This window comes from Ictidomys tridecemlineatus, chromosome 11, assembly GCF_052094955.1.
Source record: "Ictidomys tridecemlineatus isolate mIctTri1 chromosome 11, mIctTri1.hap1, whole genome shotgun sequence".
In the NCBI taxonomy this organism is placed as follows: Eukaryota; Metazoa; Chordata; class Mammalia; order Rodentia; family Sciuridae; genus Ictidomys; species Ictidomys tridecemlineatus.
The window spans coordinates 39,065,890-39,091,009 of NC_135487.1; the positions used below are offsets into that span (position 1 = coordinate 39,065,890).

The 25,120-nt window shown below is 35.1% G+C and overlaps 1 protein-coding gene and 1 pseudogene across 5 annotated transcripts in view; one reads left to right on the forward strand and one right to left on the reverse strand.

Annotated features, from left to right (window-relative positions):
• The window catches only part of Zfyve9 (zinc finger FYVE-type containing 9), a 175,484-nt gene that overhangs the window by 25,505 nt on the left and 124,859 nt on the right, over window positions 1-25,120 (forward strand). Inside the window, exon 2 of one of the 5 annotated variants that reach the window (XM_078026249.1) lies at window positions 4,529-4,660. The exons of the other annotated variants lie outside the window; for them this stretch is intronic. The gene's annotated coding sequence lies outside the window, so the exon portion shown is untranslated. The remainder of the gene's footprint in view (window positions 1-4,528; window positions 4,661-25,120) is intronic. 5 annotated transcript variants of the gene reach the window in all.
• On the reverse strand, window positions 16,029-18,053 carry LOC101960097 (WD repeat-containing protein SL1-17-like; annotated as a pseudogene).

Consider the following 25,120-nt stretch of genomic DNA (forward strand, 5'->3'; position numbering starts at 1 on the left):
TTTGAAGCATCATAATCATATGCATTTATTGAGTTGTTTTCCCTTAGCCTCCAAATTGATTATACTGGATGATTTTAAAGAGGTAATTGATCCAAACCAGTGTTTTCCTCATCAGTTATGGGTGGTCTTTTTTTTTTTTTAAATTTGTTTTTTAGTTGTAGGTGGACACAGTGTCTTTATTTTATTTATTTATATGTGGTGCTGAGGATCAAACTCAGGGCCTCACACACACTAGGTGAGTGCTCTACTGCTGAGCCCCAGCCCTATGGGTGGTCTTTTATTGTAAAGATTGACCAGAAGATATATTAAAGTTTTTGAAAAATCTGAGCATTGTTTTCAGAATTTCTTCATTGTTAGAGCTTTTCTTTCAAGTGATTTAATTTTTATCCTTGGAATACAACTTTCTAGCTGGAATCTTTAAATTAGGTCATTTCATGGTTCTATTTGTATTTATTTAGTATTTAGGTGTAGTCTCCCTATTTGTACTTTCAATATTTGTTTAATGACAAGTGTGGATGCCTCTCTGGCATTGTGTTCTTTTTTTTTTTTTTTTTTAAACTTTTTTAGTCATTGATGGACCTTTATTTAGTTTATTTATTTGTATGTGGTGCTGAGAATCGAACTCAAGGCCTCACACATGCCAGGCAAGCACTCTACCACTGAGCCACAACCCCAGCCCTGGCATTGTGTTCTTTAAATTATAGTTTGCAAAGGATGGTGTTGGAGCAGGTATTAACTTTTGCTCAAATATTATTTGTAGTATTAAAAAAAAAACATTAAACAGGTCAACATGACATTGTGACTTCTTAACAGGTTCCAAGGAAAAATATTCTAAAGTTAACTTTTCAGGTTTTTGTTTTTGTTTTTTTTTTTTTTGGTGGGAGGTGGAAAGATTCTGTATCATATATTTAATGTATTAGCGTAAATGTTCTTTGATTGTCCAGTGGTTTTTTTGTGTGTGTGGTGCTGGGGATAGAACCCAGGGCTTTGTACATGTGAGGCAAGCACTCTACCAATTGAGTTATATCCCCGGTCCTCAAGTATCCAATGGTTTAGTCAGCTTTTTCACTGGTATGACTAAAGGATCTGACCAGCGCAACTGGGGAAGAAAAGTTTTTTTGAGGGCTCAACGGTTTCTGAGGTCTTAGTCCATACAAGGACTAAGGCTCCATTCCTCTAGGCTTGCAGTGAGGGAGAACATTATGGTAGAGTGTGTGGCAGAGGGAAGCCGCTCACATCATGGTGGTCAAGAAGCAGAGAGAGAAACTCCACTCTCCAGATACAAGTATATTCCCAAATCCACACCCCAATTCCTATCCTCTCCAGCCCTACATACCCTACCACTTCAATTAATCTCATCAGGGATTAACTCACTGATAAGGATAAGACTATGACCCAATCATTTGTCCTCCAAACTTTCTTGCATTGTATCACATGTGAGTTTTCCAGGGATATCTCACATCCAAACCATAACATCCAGGATAATTATTACTGAAATAACCCGTTAGGTTTAGAGGATTTCTAAGAGAATCAGTAAGAAAGTTTGCAAATGACACACACCATTTGTTGTTTTTGTTATTGTTCAGGAGTAGAACATTTTGTTCCTAGTGGTAGGGAGAAAGCATTCAGCCTTTCACCATAAGTGTGCTAGAAGCTATGGTTTGTAAAACAGCTCTTTTCAGGTTTGAGGAAGTTCCTTTATATTACTAGTTTATTGCAATTTTTTTCTGGTACTGGATATTGAAGCCAGGGACACTTTACCACTGAGCTACATCCCTGCCTCTTTTTATATTTTATTTTGAGACAGGTTATTGCTAAATTGAGAAGTCTGGCCTCAAATTTGCTGTCCACCTATCTCACCCTCCTGATTAGCTAGGATTATAGGCATGTGCCACAGCAAATCTGGCTAGATTTTTTTTTTTTAAGTCATGAAAGGGTGTTATATGTTCTGTGTCTATTGAGAAGGCAAGGTTTTTGTTCTTTTATTAATATGGAATATTACATTGATTTTTCTAAGTTAACCCAAACTTGCCTTCATGGAATAAATTCTACTTATACATGATTTATAATCCTTTCTGTATTTTGCTGGATTTAGCTTGCTAGGTTTTTTTTTTTTTTTTTTTTAATACAGGTATTGAACTCAGGGGTCCTAAGCCACCTCCCCAACCCTATTTTGTATTTGATTTAGAGACAAGGATTCACACTGAGTTGCTTAGCACCTCCTGGTTGCTGAGGCTGGCTTTGAACTCATGATCCTCCTGTCTTAGCCTTTAGAGCCACTGCACCACCATGCCCAGCTAGTTTGCTAGTATTTCATTGCATATATATTTATAAATAATATTTGTCTTTTGGCTTTCTTTTCTTGCATATATATTTATAAATAATATTTGTCTGATTTGATATCAGGGTTATGATATCTGGCCTCAGAGAATACTCTGAGAAGTGGGCCCTTCTCCTCTTCCTCTTCTTTTTTAAAAATGAGTTTTGTGTTATTTATTTATTTAAAAATATTAAGTAAAATCGGTGCACAACTGTAATCCCAGCGTTTGGGAGGCTGAGCCAGGAGGATCCTGAGTTCAAAGCTAGCCTCAGAAACTTAGCAGAGACCCTGTCTCTAAATAAAATATAAAAAGGGCTTATGGATATGGCTCAGTGATTGAGTGCCCGGGGTTCAATCCTTAGCCAAAAAAAAAAAAATTTTTAGTAGAAGTCACCAATAAAATCGCCCAGTGCCATAGGTGGGAAGTTTTAAAATTTAATTTGTAGGACATTTTTAAAATTATAATTCAATCTCTTGTTATAGGTCAGTGAGTCATTTTGGAAGTTTGTATGTTTCTAGGAATTTATTTGTTTCACCTAGGTTATCTAATTCTTTTTATTTCTGTAAGATTAGTAGTAATGTCTCTGATGTTGATTCTTATTTTATTGAGTCTTTTGTCTTTCTGATTTTATTGAGTAGTCCTCCCTCCCTCTCCTCCAGCTAAAGATTTGCTGACGTTTGTTATATTTTCAAATAATCAACTTTATTTTCTATGTTTTATCCTACTTATTTCTAATCTTTATTATTTCCTTCCTTCCACTTGTCCTGGGTTTAGTTTGTTCCTCTTTTTTAGTTTTTTATGTTGGAAGATTAAATTTGAAATCTTACTTTTAAAAGGTATATTTATAAGCTGGGTTCTGTGGTACATTCTTAGTGACTTGGGTGGCTGTGGCAGGAAGATTGAAAGTTTGAGGCCAGCCTTGGCAGCCCCTGTTATAAAATAGAAATACAAAAGGTTGGGGGCATAGCTCAGTGGTACAGCATCCCTTGCGTTAAATACCCAGTACCAAAAAAAAAAAAAAAGTTTATATCTACAAATTTCCCTCTAAGCACTCTTTTGGTTACATTCCTTAAGTTTTTGTTTTGTTTTTAATTTTTTTCTTAATTGAAGATGGAAATAAAATCTTTGTTTTATTTATTTATTTTATATGGTACTGAGGATTAAACCCAGTGCCTCACGCATGCTAGGTAAGTGCTCTATCACTGAGGTCCAACCCCAGCCCATAAGCATTTTTAAAAAAAATTTTAAAAATATTTATTTTTTAGTTGTAGATGGACAAATACGTTTACTTTGTTGATTTATTTTTATGTGGTGCTGAGGATGGAACCCACTGCCGCATACGCATACGTGTGAGGCAAGTGTGAGGCAAGCACTCTACCGCTGAACCACAACCTCAGCTCATAAGTTTTGATATATTGTATTTGTGTTTCATATTGACAATGTCTCAAAAAATTTTTTTGTTACTGACTTCTAATTTTATTCTGTTATGGTAAAAAAACACTTTGTGTGATTTAAATCCTTTTATTTGGGGGCTCTCTTGTTAGGTGCTCTGGCTTTAATTCTTTTTTTTTTCTTTTTAAATATTTTTATGTCTATTTTTTAGTTGTAGATGAACACACAGTGTATTTATTTTTATGTGGTGCTGAGGATCGAACTCAGTGCCTGACGCATGTGAGGCAAGCGCTTTACCACTGAGCTACAGCCTCAGCCCTTCTGGCTTTAATTCTGATGTATAATGTGGATTGAATTTTATATATGTGAATACTGTTGATAACTAAATAAAACTTTATTCCCATCTTATATACTGTGACCAGTGAATGGAATTTATTTCAATATAATTTAGATGCTTAAATGATTTTGGATCCAGTAGTAGTAAATTGTTACATGTATATTACATAAAGAATCACTTAAGAGACTTTTTTTCACTTAACTTTAATGGAGTAGTGATTCATTAAAACGATCTATATGTATATATGAGTCACAGTGAACTGCAGCAGTTTAAAAATGGCTTTGATACATTTCATATAGTAAAGTTATTATTCATTATAAATTCAATTATTTTGTAATCCTTACTACAATGTTATGACCCAGGGAAGTTAAATATTATTGATATTAAATATTATTGCTATTCTCCCCCTTCGAAAATAGAGTCACTGAGCCTTAAGAATATTTTTTATGACTTTTTTTTAATATTTATTTTTTTTTAGTTTTCGGTGGACACAACATCTTTATTTGTAAGTGGTGCTGAGGATCACGATCGAACCAGCGGTGTGCGCATGCCAGGCAAGCGCGCTACCACTTGAGCCACATCCCCAGCCCTGAGCCTTAAGAATATTAAGGTAAAAAAAAAAAAAAAAAAAAAAAGAATATTAAGGTCATATAGTTAGTCAGTCAGTCAGTCAGTCAGTCAGTGGCTCAGCCAGAATACAAACTCAGGTTACCTGGCTCAGGGATTCCTGTACTTTTCCCATTGCACTACACTGTCTCATTATTTCACATGAAACTATAAGCCTAATTTACCAAGAGTGATATCCTGGAAAGTAAACAGTCTAGCAGCACTTGGCAAAGCACAGTTTTACTAGGCGGGGCATATAGAAAGAGAAAAAAAAATCAGAAGACCTAAACAGTTGTGTGCTAAAATGTACTCATTCTTAAATGATGTTGTGAGAGGAAACGCTTTGGAGAGACACTAAAACATAAGCAGTATTTCAGGACATGGTCTCAGCAGCACCCAGACAGGTTCAGAGCAGTTGCTAAGGACATTTTTATTTTCTAGAACAAAGATTTGAAACAGGGAATTTAAGACAAAGAGACCTAAACAACACTAGACTGTACAGAACTATCTGAAGTTACAAATCAGAGTGTGATCTTTTTATGAGAAAGGGATTGCTTGGTTTACATTGATTACTTCAGCTATTTTAATGCATGTTCATAGATAGTGATCTGTTCAGTAAAAACATTTGACTTCTTTCTGGGTATAAAAGCATTGTTAGGCAGGCATTGTGGGAGTGATACAAAGGTAAGGATGATACTGTGCTTGTCCACAAGGCCCTTGTAACCTAGTAAGGAAATTTTGTATTCAAATATATTTGTTCATCCAGGGAGACCCTGTACCAGGTACTTAGGAGATAAGAATAAGTAAATTAGAAACTGCTTTGAAGCCTAATATTTCCTACTGCCTTCCCATAAATTTAAGTACTTAAAACCTTTTAGAAACCAGGACCTGAAATTCTCTTAGCAAAAAATGATTCATACTATAATCATTGTGATTTGGTCACAAAGAGAACCTGACTGCTTATGGTTGAGAGCTTAGGTGTCATATTAGAAGAATATTTGCACCATATTTAACAGTGAAAGAATTAACACCTAAGATATATAAAGACTCTGACGAATCATTAAGAAAAAGAAAAAATACAAACATCCCAACAGATAAAAAATAGATAAAAGATTTGAATAGGAGATCATAAAAGAGGAACAATAAAAAGCTAATGTCATAAGACAATGTATTTAGTCTTATTTGTTATTAGGGAAATGATGATTCTGTAATGAAATATTATTTTTACCTCTCGTTGGCAGAAATAAAAGTAATAGCAAACTTAAGTAATAATTTAAGTAATTTGCCTCCTTTATTAATATACAGGAGGCAAAATAATCCTAGTAGTCATACCAGGGAGATCCTATTACTCTTTAATTGATAAGGAACTTGAAACAACAGTAAAATAACTTGCCCCAAATCAAATATCTCACACTTGTAGTCTGTCACTAGAGGCTGTAATCTTTTGTATGTGTGTGTGGGTGTGGGTGTGGGTGTGTGTACACATGTAGGATCCTGGGGATCAAACTTACGCATGCCAGGCATACTCTATCACTGAGCCATATCCTCAGCCCCTAGAGCCTACATTCTGCATTCTTTTTTTCTTTTTAATTTTTTTTTTTAGTTGTAGATGGACACAATACCTTTATTTTGTTTATTTTTTATGTGGTACTAAGGATAGAACCCAGTGCCTCACACATGCTAGGTGAGTGCTCTACCACTGAGCTACAACCCCAGCCCACATTCTGCATTTTTAATCGCTATAACAGTGCCTTTGCCTGGGTTGGTTATTATTATACAGTATGCTGAACCTCAAATCAGTGACTAGCACGCAAACACAAAACATTTAAATATTTGTTGAATGAATGAATAAAGGTAATCAATTTAAAAAAGAAAAAAATTAAGCATTTCATTTTGGGGCATAATTTGTCAATATAAAAAATGACATATAGCAATGACTCATTAACTTCACTTCTTGATGTTTATCTTTTAAAAGAAAACATATACATGGAAGCATGTACATGATTCATGTACAAGCATTCTGCGTAATTATGTGAGAATGTAAGTGCTCATCAGTGTTACATGTAATTATTAAAAAACAATAAAAACAATGGTATCTGTGTTTGATAGAATTCTATATGCACAGTTGAAATAAAGTATTTTATCTGCAAAGATATTGAGGGTCTATTACTTGCTTTTCTCATTCAGTAATACATCCTAGATTTTAGGTGATGAAAGAATGAAACAGATAAAAGTAGCCATGAAAATATAAGAGAAAATGGTTGAATATTTTTATAATATTGACGTGAAGAAGACTTTTTTAAACATGTGAAAGGCAGAGCCAAAAAAGAAAAGATTGATGAATTTGACTATGTAAAATGGGAGACTTCCATATAAGGGAAAAACAAAACAGTAAACTGGGACAAAGACTGTAAACATATCTGTCTGTCTGTCTCTCTATCTAAAATCTATAGGCAATTTGCAGAAAGGCCAGTAATCATATGAAAGATATAAATATGTTTCCAGTTTTTACTTAGAAACACAAATTAGAAAATCAGGTTCTGTTTCCCACCTGTGAAACTGATAAAAATCGAATTTACTCAGTAGTGACAAGAGCATGAAGAAAAAATTCTTGTATATCCTTGGAGGAAATATAAATAAACAGTATGTTTAGTAGAAAATTTGACAATAGTTTTAAAAATGGAAATGTATACCATCTTTCTTTCAAACTCCACTTTTGGGGATTTATTTACTTATTTATTGGTATTAGGCAATGAATCCAGCCAGGGGCACTTAACCACTGAGCCATATCCATATCCATTTTTTATTTTGATATAGAGTCTCACTAAGTTGCCTAGGACCTCGCTAAGTTGCTGAAGCTGACTTTGAACTCAAGATCCTCCAATTATTGTATGTTAAAGTGTAATGATACGTGTGCAAGAGTAATCATTATATTGTTTATGGATATAAAAACATGGAAAGCACCTGAATGTTCATTGATCAGGATGAGAGTTAAATTATAGTACATGTATTTAATGGAATGCTATTCAGGTATAAAAAACTGGTGCTTTTCACCAAGATGGTAATCAAAAGCCAGGAAGGAAGCTCCTGCCCCTCCCAAAGCCATTGTCAAAGCAAAACTTAGAGTTGGGAATGGGGATCAGTGATAGAGCAGTTTTCTGGCATGTGTAGGTTCAGTTCCTAGCACCCCAGCAACACAAACAAACAACAAAAAGCAAAGGCTTAGAGGAGTAAGAAGGTGCTGTAGTGCTGAATAGTGTCTTCAGCCATAATCAAAAGTTCTATATGTCAACCATCTTCTGGTGCCCCAAGATACTGCAGCTCTGGAGAAGGACTATACTATGAAGAGTGCCCCCAGGAAAGACAAGCTTGACCATCATGCCATCATCAAGTTCTCTCTGACTTCTCACTGAGTCTGCCATGAAGAAAATAGAAGATCACAACATATTCATGTTCATTATGAATGTCAAGGCTAACAAGCACTAGATCAAACAAATTGTGAAGGAGCTGTATGATGTTGATGGGGCCAAGATTAATAGGCCTGATGGAGAGAAGGCATATATTCAAGATGTTTTGGATGTTGTCAAGAAAATTGTGATCACTTAAATGGAGTACTGCTGTCTAAATATATCTTTTTTTCACCATAATAAAAGGCAGTGGCAAATCTATATGTACAGGTATGAATCATTTAACATGATTATGCTATGATATGCTATGCTAAGTGTAACAATAGATCATAGAATATATTTTAAAATTCCAGTGTAGTGACCTATTATTTTGTATCTGTCTCCCTGTTCTGCAGTGTATATTATCATCTTTAATGGGAGCATTAGTCTACTAGATATTGAAATGCAAATGTTATAGGAGTTCTTTTAAAGAATTTTGATGGAAATGATAGAGAAATCAAGAGTATAAAGATAAACAAATTATTTAGATCAGTAAATTGGAGGTCATCATCAACATTCATGAAGCCTAGAAGGACTTACATGGCATTTAATGAAAGAAATTAAGTGTTATTGTGGTATTGTGAATTTACAACTGGGGGAACAGCATGAGTAAAGGACCAGAGGTGGGAATGAACACGAATTCTTCAGGAGCAAAAAGATGTCAGTGAAGATAGAAGCAAGCTAAAGAGAAAGTGGCAAAAGAATAAGAGGGATAGGCATGTGTTAAATTATGCAGGACATTATTAGTCCATTGTAAGGAATCTTTATATTTTAAATGCAGTGGAAAACAACTGAAGAATTTAAAGTAAAAGAATCACGTGATTAGGTCTTTTTAAAATATCACTTTAACTGCTGAATGGGAAATGGATTGGAAGAGAAGACAATAGCAGTGGATATGAGAATCTGAATAAGGAGAGTAATCAAGGTGTGAGGTAATAGTGGCTTGGACTGAGATAGTGGTTATAGACAGAAGTGAATGGGTTTTCATTAATTATTGGAAGTGATTGAGTGTTGATGTATATGGCATCTAAGGATAGAGAATGACTATAGCCTGAGCAACTTGGTAGATGATGATATAGGAAACAGAGAAGAAACAGCATTAATTAGTGTGAGAGTAGATATATGTGTTGAGTTTATGAGGTATCTATGAGATGTGGAGACATTAAGTAGGCATTTGAATTTATTGGTTTAGAACCCAGAGAAGAGGTCTGAAGTGGAGAAAAAGAAATTTCGGACTTTTTAACAGATGATGTTTGAGGCAATTGTAATAGGTAGAATTCCCTTGTAAAACAATATGTCAGGAAAAGAAGAGCACTGAGTATAGAACTCTGGGAAATTTCAACATTAAAGATTAGGTCAAGGAAAAGGAGCAGGGATGGAGATGAGAAAGATACATAAAAGAAACAGAAGAAAATAAGAATTTGTGGTGTCACCTGAGTCATGGAAGAATTTCCTAAAGAAATCTGTCATTTACTCTAATTGAATTTGCTAAGATGTCAGATGAAATTAAGACCAGAAATTGTTCATTGGTTTTAACAGTATATTATTAATGATTTGAAGCACAAATGATGGAGACAGAAGCCAGAAGAGTGGGAGCATGAGTGGTAGGTGATGGAGAGACTTTGAGAGTAGACATTTCTCTTGAGAAAATATTTCTCTTGAACCAGGTACGATGGCACAGGCCCGTAGTCCCAGCAACTTGGGAGGCTGGTGCAGGACGATTACAAGTTTGAGGCCAGCCTGTGCAACTTAGTGAGACCCTGTCTCAAAATAAAAAATAAAAGGCTGGATTTTATAACTTGGTGGTAGAATGCCCATTCAATCCTCAGCACTCAAAAACTTCTCTTGAATGCAAAGGGTTCACTGTTTGAAATGTGAGTTTTAGTGAATAGCTGGGTGGAGGAGTATTGTGTATCAGGTAGGTGATACTGTGGCCTTGGAATTTGAGAAGTAATACTTAGAGAAGTCTGAGAATCATTCCATGGAGATGGTAATTGAAGACTTTTTAGAAGAAAAGGGCATTAAACTGGCAGAGCAGATAAAGATTTTTTTTGAGGGTTGTGATTAAATAATATTGGAGTATTCTTTTTTAAAAATATTTTTTAGCTGTCAATGGACCTTTATTTTATTTATTTATATGTGATGCTGAGAATCAAACCCAGTGCCTCACACATGCTAGGCAAGCACTCTACCACTGAGCCACAATCCCAGCCTCTTGGAGTGTTCTTAATACAAGAAATGTGAACATGAACTTGTTTTTATGTAACTCAGCTATTGTAAGTTTTGGCTGAAACAAGTTAGATTATGCTCTTCTCAAATTTGTTGTAGTTAAAAGTTAGATACAAAGCCATTAATACTCAAGAAAAGTTTCAAGACAGAAGCATACATAGTACCTAATTCTACTGCAAGTATTACAGTCTTTTCAATTTGACCAGTTTCCCAGTATTTGGTAAAAAGTAGTATATGAAATATTTTTACTTGTATTGATGAATTTAGTGAGTTATAATTAACAACACTTCTTTACATGTACTCTTTTTTTAGTAGACTTTATTTTTTAGAACAATTTTAAGTTCATAGCAAAATTGATAGGAAGATACAGAGATTTCCTCTGTACCTTTTGCCCCTACACATGTATGGCCTTCCCCATTGTCAACATCCCTCACCAAAGAAGTATATTTTGTTGTAATTCATAAACCTACATTGACATATCATTATTGCCCAAAGGCTATAGTTTACATTAGAGTTCACTCCTGGTATTTGTATATTTTATGTATTTGTAGAAAAGTATGATATGTATCTACCATAATAGTATCATGCAGAATAATTTCACTGTCCCAAAAATCTGTGTACTCTTCTTGTTCATCATTCCCTTCCTATTAACTTCTGACAGCCACTGATCTTTTTGCTATGTTCATAGTTTTAACTTTTCCATAATGTCTTTTACTTTGGAAATATATAGTAGTATGTGGTCTTTTCAGATTGGTGTCTTTCACCAAGAAATATACATTTAAGGATATTTTATGTTTTTTTTAAATTTGATAGCTCATTTCTTTTTATTTATTGTTTGGATGTACCTCAGTTTATTTATTCATTCACCTACTGAAGGACATTTTGTTGCTTCCGAGTTTAGCAATTATGAATAAAGCTGGTATACAAACATCTGTATGTGGCTTCTTGCACGAATATATATTTCCAGCTCCTTTGAGTGAATAGCAAAGGGTGTGTTGTTGGCTAAGATGTAAGAATATGTTTGGTTTTATAAGAAACTTCCAAATTGTCTCCTAAAGCGGCTGTACCATTTTGTATTCCTAATAGCAATGAGTGAGAGTTCCTATTTTGCTATATTCTCTAGCATTCATGTTCTCAGTGTTTTAGATTATGGCCATTCTAATAGGTGTGTGTTAATATCTGATTTTGTTTTAGTTTGCATTCTCATGATAACATGTGATATGCAGCATTTTGTCATATGCCTGTTTGCTATTTGTATTAGTCAGCTTTACATCACTGTGACCAAAAGTTCTGATAAGAACAGTTTAGAGGAAGAAAGTGTATTCTGGTTTACAGTTTTAGGGATTCAGTCCTTAGCTGGCTGACTGTATAGCTCAGGGTTCAAGGTGAGGCAGAATATCTTGGCAAAAAGGTATGGTAGAGGAAAGCTGCTCCATTTTTGACAGCCAGGAAGCTGAGAGAGAATAAGTGCAAGGAGCCAGGGATAATATAATCCCCAAGGGTGCACTTCTGGTAACCTACTTCCTCCATTCATGCCCTACTTGCCTATAATTACTACCCATCAGTCCATTCAAATTATTAATCCAACAAGTGGATTAATCCACTGCTTTGGTTACAACTCTGATAATCTAATAATATCACCTTTGACCATTCCTGCATTGTCTCACACATGAGCTTTTTTTGGGGGGGATACCTCACACCCAAACTATAACTTTATGCCCTTATCCCCCCAAAGCTCAGGCCCATTTCACAATGCAAAATACATTTATTCCATATCAAAGAGTCCCATAGTTCCAGTATTGCCCCATAGATGTTTGATTTCATTGCTCTAGGCCCAAGAAGAGGCAGAAAACATCATGCCAGAGGGTGTGGAGGAGGAATGCAGCTCATGACATGATAAAGAGGATCAGAGATAGAGCTTTACTTAGCAGGGACAAAATATAAACCCCAAAGACATGCCTCCAGTGACCTGCTTCCTCTAGCTACACTCTACCTGCCTATAGTTATCACCCAGTTAATCCATGTCATTGGATTAATACATTGATTAGGTTAAGACTTTCATAACCTAGTCATTTCACTTTTAAATGTTATTACATTGTTTCACACATGAGCGTGAGCTTTTGGGTGATACCTCATATCTAAACCATAACAAATATATATTGATCAAATCAGGGTAGCTAATATTTCTATCTCCTTATCTCTACTTTGCATTTGGAGTCTTTGAAGCTCTTCTCTTCTAAATATTCATAAAATATTTATTAGGTTGATGCTGGTAGGGTATGCCTGGAAGATATGTGTCATTGGGCACATCCTTTGGGGTTTTTATTTTGTTCCTGGTGAGTGGAGTAGTCTCTTTCTGATCCTGTTTATCATATCATGAGCTGCTTTCTTCCTCCATACCTTTCCATTACGATGTTGTTCTGCTTCACCTCAGGGCCAGAGCAATGGAGTCAGCCACCTGTGAACTGAGACCTCTGAAACTGTGAACACCACATAAACTTTTCCTCCTCTAAAATAGTTTTTGTCAGGTCTTTTGGTCACAGCAGCAAAAAAATCTTATTGAAACAGGTTATTATGAATTATACTCTCCCACTGTTCTATAAAACACTACAATTTGTTAATTCTGTATGTGTTTGTATACTGTTATGGTTGGATATGAAGTGTCTTCTAAAGACACATGTATTAAAGGCTTGGTCCCCAATACAGCAATGTTCAGGAGTGGGGCTTTTGGGAATTCATTGGATCATAAGGTCTGTGACTTCATCAGTGGATTAATCCATACAGAATTTGATGGCTATTAAGAGGTGGTGGAAACTGTGGAAGATAGGGCCTAATCAGAAGGAGTGGGTCACTAGTGATATGTGCTGAAAGGTCATGTCTTGACCTCTGTTCCTTCCTTGTGGCATGCACTCACTCTGCTTCCTGGCTGCCATAAAGTAGTCAGCTTTCCTTCTGGCATGATATTCTGCCTCCCCTCAGGCCCAAAGCAAGGGCCAGGTAATCATGGTCTACAGCCCTTGAGCCAAAATAAATCTTTGCTTTTTAAAGTTATTTATGTTAGGTATTTTGGTCACAGCAATGAAAAGATGACTAACATAGGTACCTATTATCTAACTTCCCACTATCTCCCCTCCCTACAACCTTTCCCAAGGCAGGGGGATTTTCTTTCTTTTTTTTGAGACAAGATTTTACTATATTGCCTAGAATGGCTTTAAACTCCTGGGCTCAAATGATCCTCTTGTTTCAGCCTCCAGAGGATCTGGAACTATGTGTGTGTATCACTATGCCCAACTAGGAAATTTTAAATTCATGACTTATATATTTTTTTATGTATCCTAACAAGTCATTGCTGAATTTAAGGTCATCTACATTTTTCTCTGTGTTTTGCTCTAGTAGTTTAATAATTTTGCATTTTACATGGAGCTCTCTGCTCCATTTTGAGATAACTTTTGTGAAGGGTGTAAAGCTTGCATCTAGATCAATATTTTTCCATATTTTTATTGGTGTATTATTATATTCATCTTTTTTATATATGAATATTAAGTTTTTTTCAGTATCATTTGTTGAAAAGATTTTTTTTGCTCCATTTATTGCTTTTGTTCTTTTGTCAAAATTCAGTTGCTGGGCTGTGGCTGTGGCTTAGTGATAGAGCGCTTGCCTAGCATCTATGAGGCACTGTGTTCAATTCTCAGCACTGCATATAAATAAATAAACTCTATTGACAACTAAAAATTAATAAAGAAAAAAATTCAGGGTCTGGAGTTACAGCTCAATGGTGGAGTGCTTGCCTGACATGTGTGAGGCCTGGGTTCCATCCTCAGCACCACATAAAAAATAAATAAATAGGCTGGGGATATGAGTCAAGTGGTAGCGCACTTGCCTGGCATGCTCAGGGCACTGGGTTCGATCCTTAACACCACATACAAATAAAATAAAGATATTGTGTCTACCTAAAGCTATTTCTGGGCTATTTTGTTATATTGACTTTTCTGTTCTTACACTAGTACCATTATCTTGATTACTGGAGGTTTATAGCATGTCTTCAAATTGGGTAATGAAAAATCCTTCAAATTTGTTCTCTTTTAATACTATGTTAGCTACTGTGACTCTTGCATCTTTGTAAAGCTTGAGGATCAGTTTGTTAATATCTGTGAAATAATGTGCTGGGATTTTGACTGGGATTGCATTCAATTTATGGATCAAGTTGGAAAGAAGTGTCTTTTTGACAGTATTGAGTCCTTCTGTCCATCAACATGGAATAGCTCTCCATTTATTGAGTTCCTCTTTAATTTTATTTGTCAGAACCTTGTAGTTTTCCTCATGTATATATTTTGTTAAACTTTTACCTAAGTATTTCATTTTTAGTCCTAAAATAATTGATTTTGTGTTTTTAATTTCAAATTCTACTTGTTCATTTGTTGTGTACAGGGAAGCAATTGACTTTTGTGTATTAACCTTGTGTCCTATAACCCTGCTATAATTACTGTTAGTTCCTGTAGCATTTTTGTTGATTCTTTTGGATTTTGTGCATATATGATTATGTTGTATGTGAGCTGACAGTTTTATTTCTTCCCAGTCTGTTTGTATCTTTTCTTTTCTTTTTTTTTTTTGTCATATTGCATTAGCTAGGACTTTCAGTATGATGCTGAAAAGCAGTGCTGAGCATTGTTATTTTGTTCTTGATCTTAGTAGCTTTGAGTTTTATAATTAAATATGATGTCAGTTGTATATTTTTTCACAAATATTAACAAGTTGAGGAAGTTCCCCTCTATCCCCTCTATTTCTAGTTGACTGGGAGGTTTTTTTTTTTTTTTTTTTTGTGAATGGTCTTGGACTTTTTTCTAAAGTTTTTCCTGCATCTATTAATCTGATAATCTGACCATGTGTTGTTTCTTCTTTAACCTATTTGTGTGATGGATTATGTGATTTTCAAATATTGAACTAATTTTGCATATGAGGGATAATCTCTTTTGGTTATGGTCTGTAATGATTCTTTTTTGTTATTTGCATGAAGAATGCTTTATTTATGTTTAAGTATGAACAGCACTTACAATAAAACATTTTTATACTATATCTACAAAATTTAAGTCTTTGCTACAGTATATTTCTTTTAAACGCACTGAAGAAGGAATGTCATGATCAGTCTATACACTCTTTTCGTAGTATTAGCCCCTGGACATTGATGTTTGTAAAGCATCAATGTCTGTAAAGCAGAAAGGGGCGCAGGAGATCAGGGACCACAGAACAAGAATGACGCACCAAAAGAAGGTTTAATGGGGGGCACTCCCTGCGAGGTTCACGGGTCTGTAAAGGATGAAGGGCTAATAAGGGAAGCTGGAGGTAGAAGGGCCTAGGCCATCTAAATTGTAGCTACTAACAGCAGGTTGGCCCTGCCAAGTTTAGGGGGATCTTGCCTGTCATGGGTTGGTCAGGGCTGATGTGAGATGACTAGGCAATTGCTTTAGTTGGCGGGAACTTGTGGCAGTTGGGGTCCATTGCCATGTCAGCTTCTGATTGGTCTCCTCAGCCAGGTGGAAAGTCCCCGCCCACAGCTGCTCTGAAAGGAGATGGGGAAGGGAAGCCTGCTGACTGAACAATTTTTTTTTCTTTTCTTTTTTAACACCTTTACTTTACTTATTTATTTTTATGTGGTGCTGAGGATCAAACTCAGCACCTTGTCTGTGCTAAGCGAGCACTTTACCACTGAGTCACAACCTCAGCCTGATATTGATGTTTAATTGGACAATCATAGATGTGAATTTCCTGGTCATCTCCAACACACAAACTTTTAGAACCATTTCCGTTGTATTTTAGTCTTCAGAACTGATTCTGGTAATCTAAGAGAGTGTGAGTATCCATTCTCTTTCCAACATCCCAAATTTTCATATTTTTGTCAGATGAACCAGAAGCAAAATTAGTGTCTTCAGGACAAAACTGGATGTTCAATACCTGGGAGGCATGGCCATGCAGCATGCCAGCCAAATTAGCTTGGTAGTAGATCTTGATGTATTGAACATCTGAAGCAGTGATAAAGAATTGAGAGTTCAGGAAAAGGACAAGGAGCAGATGCATGAAGTGTGACCTTCCAGTGTATGCAGAAGTTTTCCAGTTGCAATATCAAAAATATTGATAATTCCATTTATAACTCTACTGGTCAGATATTTCCCATCAGGAATATACACAATACTAAGAATGAATTTTTCTCTCATGTCCAAAGAAAATCCCACCCCCACCCCCCACATACTTTACACACTTTACCCACATGAATTCCTACGGCCAGATATTAGGAATCAGGAGAAAAGGCCAAAGTCCATCCATCTATAGGCTTTATCTGTTTGCTGTTTTCCAAGTCCCAGAGATGAATATGAATGAGCATCAAGAGTGTTGGATGCAACAATAGTCAGGGTGTGGTTAATGTCCATAGACACCACCCCTAGCTGATGTCCCTCTAGGTTCTACTCTCATCATGCCATTATCAGACCTTTACCACGTCAGGCATTCTGACCACTGTGTCCTTTTTGTTTGTCCCCTCAAGCAACTAGCCAGATGGCATCACCATGGGCTTGCTCTTGTTTCAAGAGACTACTGGTTGATTTCTTTAATTAAAGATGAAGGGCCAAAGGCCACACAGCTTGGTTGCACCTTTTGTAATAATTACATATTATTGGATGCATTTTATTTCTTTTCTTTAATGATGCAATGATTTTAATATATCCAAAGTAATTTCTTTCAATATACTTAATAAGTGTATATATGAAATTATTTCATTAAGAAAAAGTGGCAAAATTATTCAACGTTTTAGAGGTAATCAATCACATTGGCAAATGGAATAAGCAAATTGATTGCTAATATATCTTTCTGATAGTGAAAAATAGTATGCTGTTATCTGTATGTGCAATTGCTCTATTTTTTTTATTTTTGAAGGTCAAGTTTAGCAAACTTCTTGTGGTATCAGTATTAATTGACTCTCAGTTTAATTGCCTCCTCAGTCAGTTCCTTTTTTTTCCTTTTTTGGAATGAACCCAGGAAAGTTCTACTACTGAGCTATACTCTGCCCTTTTTAAAATATTTGTTTTGAAACAGGGTCTTGCTAAGTTGCTGATAATGATCTTGAATTTGTGATCCTTCTGCCTTAGCCTTCTGAGTCACCTGGATTACAGATGTGTGCCTCTGTGCCCAGCACATTGTCGGGTTTAATTTGCTAGTGTTTTGTATTTATATTCATAATAGACATTGGTCTGTAGTTTTCTTGTAATGTCTTTATCTGGTTTTGATGTTAGGGTAAGGGTGTCCTCAGGGAATAAATCAGGAAGTATCCCCTCTGCTTCTGTCTTCTGAGAGAGATTGTAGAGAATTGGTATAATTTCCTTATGTGTTCAGTCGAGTTCATCAGCAAATCCATCTATGTCTGTTTTTTTCTGTTTCTGAAGTTTATTGATTATTGGTTTAATTTCTTTAATAGATATAGGCCTAAATTTATCGTTGGGTGAGCTTAGAAGATTGTGTTTTTTAAGGAATTGGTTTGTTATTGTTCGTATATTAAATTTCTCCCCAAAACTTGTGTGTTGAAGGCTTGGTTCTCAGATGGTACTCTTGGAGGTAGTAGAAACTTTAGAAGGTGGGGCTTAATGGAAGAAAGTTAGGTCATTGGTTTGTGCCTTTGAAGGGGTAGGTATATTGTGACCCTACCTCCTTCTTCTCACTTTGCTTCCTGGCTACCATGAGGTAAGCAGCCTTGCTTCACCAGCTTGGCCCTACCATGATGTTCTGCCTTGCCACAGGCCCAAAGTGATGTAGTAAAGCCATAATGGACTGAAAACTTCTGAAACCATGTGCCAAAATAAATGTTTCCTCCTTTTATTATCTCAGGTATTTTGTTATGGCAATAGAAAGCTGACTAACATATGGTCCATTGCATGTGGATATAGAGTTGTTAATAGTATTCATTTTTCATCATTTAGTGTCTGTAGGATCTACAGTAATGTCCCTTCTTTCATTTCTGATATTAGTAATGTGTCCTTTCTTTCTTAACCTGTCTAGAGGTTTTTATTTTACTGATCTTTTCAGAGAATGAGCTTTTTAAATTCATTTTCATATTTCATCATTATTGTTATTTTCATTGATTTCTGCTGTAATTCTTTTCTTCTCTTAATTAATACTTTGTATACTCTCCTTTTTCTAGTTTCCTAAGGTAGATCCTTAGGTGACTGAGTTTAGATCTTTCTTCTTTTCTAATATATGCATCTAACACTGTAAATTTCCCTCTAAGCCCTGCTTTTGTTGCATCCCACAAATTTTCATAAGTTGTGTTTTTACTTTCAGTGATTTCAAAATATTTTTAAAATTTTTTTTAATTTTCATTTTTGACCCATGTGTTTTTTAAAAAATGTGTTGTTTAATATCCAAGTATTTTGAGATCTTTCCAGATATCTTTTTATGTGTGTGTGTTTGTGTGCTATTGGAGGTTGAACTGAGGGGCTCATGCATACCAGATAAGCACTCTACTACTCAGCTATATCCCCAGTCCTTTCAAGTTTTATTTTGAGACAGGGCCTCACCAAGTTGCCCAGACTGGCCTTGAACTTTCAATCCTCTGCCTCCTGAGTAGCTGGGATTATAAGTGTATGGCACCATGCCCAGCTTCCAGGTATCTTTTGGTTATTGATTTCTAGTTTAATTCCCTTGTGATCTGAGAGTAACATTGTGTGACTTTGTTTTAAATAAGTTTAGGTATGTTTTATGGCTCAGAATGTGGTCTGTCTTGGTGAAAATCTCATGTAAACTTGAGAAGAAAGTGTATTCTGCTGTTATTAGGTGAAGTAGTCTATAGATGTCCATTTTATCCAGTTGATTGGTAATGTTCAGCTCTGTCCTTACTGGTTTTCTGCCTGCTGAATCTGTACATTTTTGACAGAGGGATGTTATAGTCTCTATTATAGTAGGTCCATCTAGTTCTCCCTGTAGGTCTCTAGTTTTTATCTCATGTAGAAGTAATACATGTCAAGGAATTTTTGGTCTTAAAGAATTGACTCTTTTATCATATATAAAGCATTCTTTATCCCTGATATATATATATATATATTTTTTTCTTTATCCCTACATAACTATATATATATATATATATTTTTTTTTTTTGGTTTGCAGTCTGAAACTGATATAGCTATGCTACTCCTGTTTCCTTCCTATCTTCCTTCTTTTTTTCTCTTTCTTTCTTTCTTTCCTTTTTATTTTTATTTTTTGTGGTGCTGGGGATTGAATCTAGAGCCTTGGGTATACTAGGCAGGTACCTGCATACATCTCTGGCCTTCCTGTTTTCTCTTGGTTAGTGTTAGAATGGTTATCATTCTACATCCATTTACTTTTAACCTATATATGTCTTTATATTTAAAGTATGTTTCTTGTAGCTACCAATGGTTGGGTCTTGATTCTCCTTTTTTTTCTTTTCTTTTTTGTGATTTTGTGGATTGAACCCAGAGTCTCACTCATCCTAAGCAAGTGTTCTACCTCCTAGCTGCATCCCCAGCAAAGGGATTTTATTTCTTAATTCACTCTTCTCTGTGTTTTGATTGGTGTATTTAGACCATTGCCATTCAAAATGATTATTAATATAGTCTGCTTTATTTTCAAAGGATAAATTTACGAGTATAGATTTCTAGGTTGGTGGTTGTTTTTTTTTTTTTTTCCTCTCTCTGAAGACTTATTAAATGTTTCATTCTTCTCTCTTCTTTCTTGCATGGTTTCTAAGGAGAAATCAGATACAGTCTTAATATTTGCTCCTCTGTAGCTAAGGTATTTTTAAAGTGTGACTGCTTTCTGTATATTTTCTTTGAAAAATCCTTGGTTTTATGTATTTGGAGTAGGCTATGCCTCAGAGTAGGGCTTTGTTTGTTTGTTCAGCATTTATCCTGCTTGTTTTTTTCTGAGCTTCCTGGATTTATGGATTGGTATCTGACATTAATTTGAGTAAATTCTCAGTCATTATTGGTGCAAATATTCTTTTTTCTATTTTCCTTTCCATTATACACATTTATACATTTCATATGTGACCCACAGCCCTTAGATATTGTATTTTTAAAAAGTTTTTCTTTTAGGGGTTGGGACTGTAGCTCAGTGGGAGAACGCTTGCCTCTCATGTGTGAGGCACTGGGTTTGATCCTCAGCACCACATAAAATAAATAAATAAAAATAATGTGTCCATCTACAACTAAAAATATATTTTTAAAAAAAAGTTTTTCTTTTAAATCCCTTTGCTTTTCAGGATTGGAGGTTTCTATTGAGATATCTTCAAGCTAGAGATTCTTTGCTTAGTCATATTGTCTCCTAAACCCATCAAAGGTATTATTCATTTTTAGTTAAGGTGTTTTTGATTTCTAGCATCCTTTTTGGCTCTTTCCTGGATTTCAGTTTTTTTTTTTTCTGGTGGTACTAGGGGTTGAACCCCAGTTGTGCTCTAGTACTGAACTTCATCCCCAGCCTTTTAAAAAATTATTTATCTATTTATTTTTATTTTAAGACAGGGTTTTGCTAAGTTGCTGAGACTAGCCTTGAACTTGTGGTCCTCCTGCTTTTAGCCTTTCAAGTCATTTTTTCTTGAATGTCTACTTTCTTTCTTGCATTGCCCATCTGTTCTTACGTGTTATTTGTTTTAACCTTTATAGCTCTTAGCATATTTCATCATTAAAACTACACTTTTAAACTTCCAGTTTGATAATTGCAGCATCCCTGCCATATCTGAGTCTGGTTTTTATGCTTGCTATGCCACTTCAACTGTGTTTATTTATTTTATTTTTAGATATTTTTTGCCTTTAGAGTTCCTTATAATTTTTTTCTTGAGAGTTGAATATAGTGTACTAGGTAAAAGAAACAGGTATAAATAGGTCTTGAGTAATATGATAAATTGTTGAGGGTAAGGAAAGCATTCCATAGTCCTATGATTAAGTCTCAATTTTTTAGCAAGCCTTCATGCCTTTGAACTTTACAGAACCTTTTTAGTCCCGTCCCCTATATGCTCCCCTCCATGGGCAAAGGATGTCGCAGACAGGATGGCTAAAGTGATCAAGAAGGTTAGTTAGGCACTGATATGACCCTAGCAGGGTTAAGCTCTAGTTAAATTATTTCTCTTGAGGGCAGAACTGGTTAAGGACAGAATGCTGGCTTATTTCAAAATGGTTTCTTTTCCCCTTTCCCTGCCAGAAGCAGTGGGGGATTTTTCTTTGATACTAATTGTGAGAAATTGTTTGAGCTCCCAAAGGTAAAACTCACAAAAGTGTGGGGTCTCCCCTATGACTGGATCTGAGAAGAGTGTTTAATGTTTCAGTTTGTTCAGTTCTTTGCATTGTTGTTAGGTTGGAGTAGTGATTTCCAAGTTTTTTATTTTTTATTTTTTAGTTGTAACTGGACACAATATCTTTATTGTATTTATTTTTATGTGGTGCTGAGGATGGAAACCAGGGCCTCGAACGTGCTAGACGAGCTATCTATCGCTGAGCCATAATCCCAGCCCCGATTTCCAAGTTGTATGCACAACAGACCAGAAACTGAAGTCTACATATATTCTTATAACTTTGTGCAATTTGTGGTATGCAAACCCTGTTGATTTTTGCAACCTAGAATGATCTGGCTAAGGCTGTCTTTCTTCTCATGAATTTATTTTATTATTATTTACTTATAGGCTATATAATATCTGAGTCAATGTCTGACTTTTGAAAATTTAAGTTACCTATTGAAGTTGAAACTATGAATTTGATATCATTTAAATCCATTTATATCATTAATTGTAATGTCTTTGTTAAGACTTGTTACAAATTAAGGCAACCAACTGAAGTTAAAAGGAAAAAAAAAGGGGGGAGTTTCATAAGGATACTAAGATATCTCATAGACTCCTAAGGCAGTCATTATAGCTGTTCCTCAGGCACAGTATAGAAGAGTCAGTAATTAGTCTAGACTAGGAGCCCACATTATTCTAAGCAACTGGTTAGATGGATGAGTTTCCCTTGAACATGGCATTTTATCTTGTAGTAAAAAAGTATAGGTTGGGGGATACACCATCAGTGAAACTCCCCATCTTGTACAATCACAAAAATGGGATCCTAATTAGAATAAGTTATTCTCCATGTATGTGTAATATGTCAGAATACATTGTACTGTCATGTGTATCTAAAAAGAGCAAATAGGGCTGGGGTTGTGGCTCAGTGGTAGAGCGCTTACCTCTCATGTGTAAAGCACTGGGTTCGATCCTCATCACCACATAAAAATAAATTAATTAAATAAAGGTAACATGTCCATCTACAACTAAAAAATATTTAAAAAAGAAAAACAACAAATAAAGAAAAAAATGTATAGGTTGGGGATGATGCTCAGTTGTAAAGCACTTACTTTACACATGTAAGACCCTGGGTTTGATCCTCAGCACTGCCAAAAAAAAACCCCAAAAAACAATAACAACAAAAAAATGTATATGGAATGGGGGGGTAAGTTGTTCTAGAATTCTGTTGATGGCAAAATAATATCTACTATCTAGAAATTAGAGATATGCAGTTGAGCTGTCATGGTGTTAATTAATGAGTTAATCATGAACAAATAATGTACTATTTTAATGAATATCTTAATTAGGGTCCTCTGGAGAAACTGAACCAATAGGAGATATGGACATCTAGCTTGCAGATGGCAATTGTAGGCAATCTCAGGCTCCATAATCACATGAACTTTATAATAAATCTCATGATTTCTTTTCTTTCTTTCTTGTTGGAAGGGCAGTACTTGGTATAATTCAAATGCTAATTTCAGGGCTGGGGCTATAGCTCAGTGGTAGAGCACTTGACTGGTCAATTTGAGGCCCTGAATTATATCCCTGGTATTATACCAAAAAAAAAAAAAAAAAAAAAACCAGAAACAAACAAATTGCTAATCTCTTCTGGAAATACTGTTACAGGCATACTAATACATTGTGTTTAATCAGATATCTGTCAAGTTGACATGTAAAATGAATAATACATGGGGGTACAACAATAGGGATGCTGTATATCTTAATTGTTTCTGACCACATTATGTATATACAAACTCGTTTACATGGTCTTTGAGTCTTATTATTCCACATATGAAAATTACACATATTCCTTGTTTTAGTGCTGATCTGAAATTAGTTGCTGTTCTAGAGATTTTAATGCCTCTCTATATTTGATATACCTGTTATCGTGTTTTCCAATATTTGTTAAACTCCTCTGCTGTTGTTTTCTGTGTGCTAGGTGAAAGTGATCACCTTGTTTTTTATAGCTCTTGACAGAGAATTCAATGTTTGTGAAAGATGCCAGATATCCTGGAAATTGAATTCCTGTGTGACTGTGGGGTAACAACAATGTTAAATTCCCAGATCCTGCTCTCTTCATGTATTTTAATCTAGAGAAATACAACCCTTTACAAATAAGAGATTATCTCATTTCTTTTTTCTGCTACTGTGATGAGAGTGTTTTTATAATCAAAGAACATCTTTTTAGGATCAAATTTAGCCACTTCAGAATGTCAAACAGTCAAGATACCTTTTTTATTCCTTTCTCTTCTTTTATTGTTCAGACTTGAATTGATCATTTAAGACCGGTGGACTTGATGGATTATTAATTGGTAACAAATTAGTCCACTAGTTGATTTCAGGGTTACAGTCATGCTCTGCATTGTTATTCTAATACTTTCACACAAATTGCGTTTTTTTGCTTTACTGGGTATTGAACCCAGGAGTGCTGTATCACTAAACTATACTCCCCAGCCCTTTTAATTTTTTCTTTTTTTTTGCCTTAAGACAGGGTCTCACTAAGTTGCTGAGGCTAAACTTAAATTTGCAATACTCCTGCCTCAGCCTTTTAAGTCCTTAGTCACCACGTGTGGCTCACACAAATTGCTTTTTGATGGTGAATAATAATAATAGCTACCATTTATTTAGCACAATGTGTCAGATCTGTGCAAGGCACTTCATATAATGCTCTTTTTCATCATTATAAGTATTCTGCAAGGGCTGGGGTTGTGACTCAGTGATAGAGCACTCCCTAGCATGTGCAAGGCACTGGGTTTGATTTTCAGCACCACATAAAAATAAATAAATAAAATAAAGATATTATGTCCATGTACAACTAAAAAAAATATTTAAAAATATTCTGAAAAGTAAATTTTTCAGATAAAGTATAAAGAAATAAGACTTAGATTAAATAACTTGCTGAAAGTAGCAACAACTATTCAATACTAGAGCATGAATTCAAACCAGTAGGTTCTCAAACCAGTGATCAAGCCCTACTGACAATGCATTAAAACGTGCTTTGGATTAAATAGGTATATTACATTTTGGTAATAATTGATTTGATATTCTAATCTCAGTTTTGCCAGGTAATGTATATGTTATATATTGATACTCTTTTTAAATTTTTTCCCATAGCTTTATTGAGGTAAAATTGAAGTACAATAAAATGCACATATTTGAAGTATGTAAATTGATTAGTTTTGGCATGTATGTAGCCAATACAATCAATATAAAGAGGATTTCCATTACTTTTTTTTAAAAAAGTTGAAATCATGCAGAATATGTTTCCAGCTTGATTTATTACATTAGAAATCAATAACTTTAAGATATATAGAACCCCACCCCCATACCAACTATTTCCAAATTAAATGGCACACTTATAAATATCTCTGAGGTCAAGGAAGAAAGTACAAGAAAAGTAAGTAAAAATTGCTTTGAACTGAGTGATAATAAAAGGCTAAAATATCAGGCTCTCTGGGATGAAACATATTCAGATGAACATTTA